The sequence below is a fragment of the Medicago truncatula genome, chromosome 4 (genome assembly GCF_003473485.1).
Source record: "Medicago truncatula cultivar Jemalong A17 chromosome 4, MtrunA17r5.0-ANR, whole genome shotgun sequence".
In the NCBI taxonomy this organism is placed as follows: Eukaryota; Viridiplantae; Streptophyta; class Magnoliopsida; order Fabales; family Fabaceae; genus Medicago; species Medicago truncatula.
This window is the reverse complement of record NC_053045.1, coordinates 2,462,623-2,468,622: the sequence shown is the minus strand read 5'-3', so window position 1 is coordinate 2,468,622 and position 6,000 is coordinate 2,462,623.

The following is a 6,000-nucleotide window of genomic DNA, read 5'->3' as shown; positions in this document are numbered from 1 at the left end:
TTTTGGATTTATAATAATCAACATTGACTGACTCAGGTAAGGAGAGTAGAATGTTATGAATACTAAGATTTGTATACTTTCATAAAAGTATTAGAATTTTTATTTTTTTAAAAAATATTTTATGGAAACCATTTGAATAATTTTACGGATACACACCATTATATATCGTTTGTGTTGGTTGAAAATCTACATATTTAATAAGCTCTACATCGTTTAGAATTGAAAAGAAAGAAGAAGATCAAAGTTATATATAGAGTACATCTTTTATTTTTAAGCAAGAGGTGAAAGTGAGGCAAAATATGATTTAGCAAAAGATGAGATCCTTAGGAAATCAGAGGTTAAAGGTTGGTTCATTTTAGGTTAGAAAATAGTGTTGGGAAACACTTGGGAAACACATGTAGTGAATTGGAGAGATCTCACCTCCAAACGTATGTCAAATTTGGGTTGAATTGGATGATCGAATATCGTTGTCTTCCTCTTCTCCTTTATCTTATTTTATTGTTTGTGCTTGTTTAATCACTTTGGTTTTGGTTGTTGCTAATTTTGCTTCACACATCAAAGTGAAGATATCAAGTAATTTAGCAAAGACCAACGATTTCGATTTGTGGAAGTCAATAATGATGCAATCTTGATTCAGCAAAGGTGTGCAGAGGCACTGATAACCGACAAATAAGTTGGTTATCACGTTGCACTTAGCCCACATAACGTACAAGTAATTGAGTGATTGCAATGCCTTAAACATCTAATCATTGCCTATTTTAGGATTTTTTTTATATAGATATTTTTTTATAAAACTTTTGTTAGTCTATCTAAATTGTAGCATATTTTAAAATGATGTTTTGACATAAATTTGATGAAGAAGTTGTTGATTCTTCCTTAGGTACATCCACGGATGACAATCAGCCCGACCAATTTGAGCATAGTTAAATACCGACAATTAACTCGTTGAAGTTAATTCATAAATTAAATAAATTGAATTTAAGTTGAAAGTTAAGCTTGTTCATTAAATAAGTTGAACTTAAATTTATATGGTTTGACTAATTTGGTTTATGGGTTGACTCTGATATATCATGCAAGTATATTAGGTCAAAAATAGAAAGAAAGAAAAAAAATTATCTGACCCTAAAACCAAAAAAAAAATACAACTCCAACCCATTATAAGTTTTATTTACCTAAATGACCTACTTTCTCAAGGTTTTTTGTGTCATCTAGTGGTGTCTCGTCCCGCCACTATATATGGCAGGATACATTGTTTTTAAGAGTAAAATAGTAAATAAAATAGGGTAATATTATATCTTCTATTTTCGGTCCAACAGGGTTGATTTTTCTTTATATATAGTATAAAGAAATTTTTTACAATTTACCTTTATTTAATATAGATGATACACAAGTCCATTTGTAACCATTGATTTGTGGATCTAAAATTTAATGGCTAGGATTTCGCAAGGACAATATAAGATATGGTATATCTTTAATGGTTATAAAATATCAATTTATACTATACACCATTATCTCTTACCAAGTGAGTTAAGCTCACAGGGACAATAAAAGATATAAGTTATTAAACGTATTGAATTTTTTACCATATGTTAAAGAAATGACAAATTATTCACTTTTATCAACAAAAAAAAATCACTCATTCTTCATTATTAAATATAACATTTTATTCTAATTTAATTATTTATAATTCTAAGATATATATAGTGTAAATTGATATTTCATAACCAATAAATCTATACTATATTTAATGTTCTTCTAGCAAAATCATATCCATTGAATTTTTGAACTCATAAACCTACGGTAGATAATGAACTTATAACCATTTGTGTACCCTAAAAACCATCACACAAATTTACATTTTTTTTAGAGAGAATCATCCTACTTCTTTACCCAATGTTTTTTATGCAGTGATCGATTTTTTTAAGCCAAACCTATTATAACTGTACACACACTATTAAGCAATAGTTGACACCAGTTTCCTTTTTCGGGAAACGAAGGTTGGTAGCTATCGAAAATTGTTTATTTTTCAAGGGGGGCACACTGAAAAGGTTAATTCAATACCAAAGTGTGTTATCTGGTATATGTGGGGGTTAACCCTGAGAATGGTGCTATATCGGTGTATCTGTGATGAAGCCTGTAAGAAACACTGCATCCAAAATGCTGTCAGATCTAGAAGAATATGTTGTATTTTGAGATAAGTCTCATAACATTATTCTTTTCACTTATATAGTTAGTTAAGCACCTAAGTTTATGCTTTGTCCAATTTTAAGGTGTATTAGTAAGACAAGTTTTGCAACATATACAAATTTGTTTTTACCATTTGATTGATAAGTCTTATCTTTTAATCAAATGCGATATGATATAATATAATATGATTTTGAATGGGTTAATTCTCTTAAATTGAGTGTTATCAAAAAAATGTTGTTAGCACGACTTATTCATAATGCAAAGACATGCTGCACAATCTTCCAAAAGATGGTGGAAGCAAGCTCTGCATCAAGAAGTGTATCCATTCCACAGTCCCACACAACACAAGATCACGGATCATAAGGTGGGTGAATGAATAAAGTCTAAATAGGGTCTTTTAAAGAAGAATTATAATCAATTAGTTAATCCAGTCATTACTATTATTGATTCGAGTCATTCGGTATAATCGATTCGCTCAGTAGATTAAATGAGATGTTATTTGAACGATTGTTTTTAGTGTATGTTTGGTTTCACTTTTAGTGGGACCATAATTAATTATGGAGGTATAGAATTGATTATGACATGTTTGGTTGATTTCATGAAGAATTGTTTCTGTCACCAGAATTGATTCTATTCGAAACTAGAATTTGTAACTTTTAATTCTAGAATTAATTCTCAAACACATATTTAAAGTTCAACTCACCTTTACATGAATGCAATGTTTCACAAATCCGAGTGTTAAAACGTAAACTCGCCTGAATTTACGTTTTTAGGTACCAAAATCGTGTAAACTTGGATGTAAACTTGTTTTCTAGTAAAATTGAAAAGTTGACCGAGTTAACAAGACTTAAAATCGGGTAAACTCGTACGAATTTGCGAGTTAACTTTTTAAAAAAGTAGTTTTCTTTTTTGTTTTGGCCGGTTTTCAATTAATATCCAATTCATTTTTAAAAAACATACAACATAACGTTGCTCTTCTCTTCTCCTTCATCATCGTTCTAAAAAACGTACAACACTATTGACCTATTTATAATATTATATTAGCTTATATATGTCATTTTATATAGTTTTAATTTTAGATAAACTTGTACGAGTCGAGTTTATCTAGGCAAAACGAGTTGAGATAAACTCGCGAGTTGCAAAACATTGCATGAATTTATCCAAACAAAAACCATTTTTAGTCCGAATTACTTTTAACAAAAATCAATTTTACATAATCAATTATATCAAAATTAATTCTCCTCACCGCACAATCAAACACACGTTTAGACAACTTATAAAATTATTTGGATATAAAGTAAAAACAAATAAAAGTGATAGATATATAAAGTAAAAACACACTAAAAATATAAAAGAAATGTCTCAAAAATTATTATACCAATGATTATACAAATATCATTTCTTAAGACATGTCATTACTTTGCGAAATAGAGTTTAGGATAAAAACGACATGAAATCTAACATCTACTTTCGGGATCAGAGGGTTCAGTTGATGTTTGCTTGAAGAGTAACCTGAAAGTTGTACGGAGAAAGTGATAGTGGAAAGGACAATCACAGTACTCATAATTCATAAACATAAATAAACTGTTTCAGTAATATCTTTCCCATGCTTGCAGTACTTCCACATGCAAGCTAAGATGAAACTGTTTCAGATAAATACTATTACTATCAATTCATGTCATTGTCGTACAAGGTACACTCTTTCAACTCTTTTTTTTTATCATTGTCTAGTCTTTTCAATCTTCACCACTTTACTTCACTTCACTTCACATAATAATGCATCTACCTACCTCTGTTATCTTTCCTTATTTTATCATGTATAATGTATTTAATAATGAATTAACTAACCTAAAAAATAAAAAAATGACGCCCATAGACTGAGTTTTATAACCAAATGATTGAATCCATATGATTAATGAACTTTATTCAAAAATGAATTTTTTAGTGAAATAATTTTTGAGAAATGATATTTAAACAACTATTTTATGATAATTTTTTCAATTGTTTTCATATCACTTTATACTTTTCTTTATATATATATTTTGTTATTATATAAGCTATCTCATAAATAGTTGCTCAAATAACATACATAATAATTATTAGATAGGCTTTATTTCGCAGAATCAGAATTCTTTCGTCAAAAATCAAAGGACTAACAAATCTTATTTTTACTTTTTTTTTTTACAAATATGATTTTTACTTTTAACGTATATTATTTATTGTTTTAACCCCAAATGTTTTGTATTTTGTAGTATCATTTTTTTCCCACTTTTTCACCTTCTTTTTCATATTTGAGCAATTCCTTAAAAAATAATATATTTCTTTTGTCACCATTTTCTTGTTCTTCTTGTTTTGTATTCTTGTAAGCATTTTTATCTATATACATTATTTCGGATAACACTTGAGTGACATAGAGTTTGGTGACATTGATGACATTGACAAATCACAATGTTATCAAATTCTATGTCACCCAAGTGCTACCCTTCCTTTACGGCAGCCATGGGCCCATACATATGAAATATCACGGATATTGAGACTGGGTCTCTATATCATAGGAAGATATTTAGATATTTATTTTTTGGTATTTAAATCGATCACGTGTACATCACTTAGCAATATATATTTTAATATACTCTTTTCAATACATTTTTTTTTTATTAAAATTTACATGGGACCCACCAAATTTATATGGGACCCACATGATTTGGTGAAACTCATGTGAATTTTAACCAATCAAAGAGAGTATATTGAAAAGTGTGCGTTAAAATGTGTGTTGTTATCATTCCTCTAATTATTATATTTTAATAGTACTCCCTCTGGTCCTTAAGAGAAGATTCTTATTTTAGGTTCATTGAATAAATAATATATTTAGTTTACATTGTAGTCCAAATACATTAATAATTCAATAAACCTAAAAAAAGATTTTTCTCTTATATTTAGGACCGGAGGAAGTAGTACATAATAAGCACTTAATCCCTCCAGCACAGCTTATGCAAATTTCTTAAATGAAACTCGGTAATCAATTATTAATAATTATATACAATCACATATAAATTTTTGAACATTAAAAATGCGGGGATCCCTCTTAAGAATGGAGTCTTAAATGAGAACCTCGGTCGTATAGGTCTTCAAAAAACATTCTCCCTAATAGGTATAATGTCTTAAGAGAGTAAGACACCCCATTGAAGATGATCTAATTGTTAAAAATAAAAGGATCTTGTTAACTTATGTCTTACAGATACAAGATAAAAAAACTAAATGTAAAATTTAATTTTAAAAATTGTGCATTCATAGCTTTAAAAGGTAAAAAAAAATTATCTTTTCAATGCAATATTTATTTTTTAAATTTTAAGATTTTATCTTGTGCCTTTAGTGTACAAGTTAGCATATTTCAAAGTAAAATTAGTAAATAATAGGCTAAATTACAAGGTATGCCTTTAAGTTATTTAATTATAAAATGATGGTCCTTTAAGTTTTTTCACACGCCTTAAGTCTTTTAAGTTATTTAACTATAACAAATTAGCCATTTAAGTATTTTTTTGTAACAATTAAATCTTTCAAGTTATTTAATTGTAACTTTTAGACCCTGAATTAGAGCTGTCAAAATGGGCCGGGCCGTAAGGACCGGGCTGAAAGCCCGAATAAAATGTAGGGCTTGGGCCGAATAATTGGAGCCCGAAATTGAAGAGGGCTTTTTAGCCCGGCCCGTAAAAGCCCTTGGCCCGTTAGGGCTAGCCTGTCCGGGCTCCGGGCTGCCCGGAAGCCCGCAAAAAATACAACTTTTTTTTTTTGTGTGGTCTGTGTGTGTGAGAG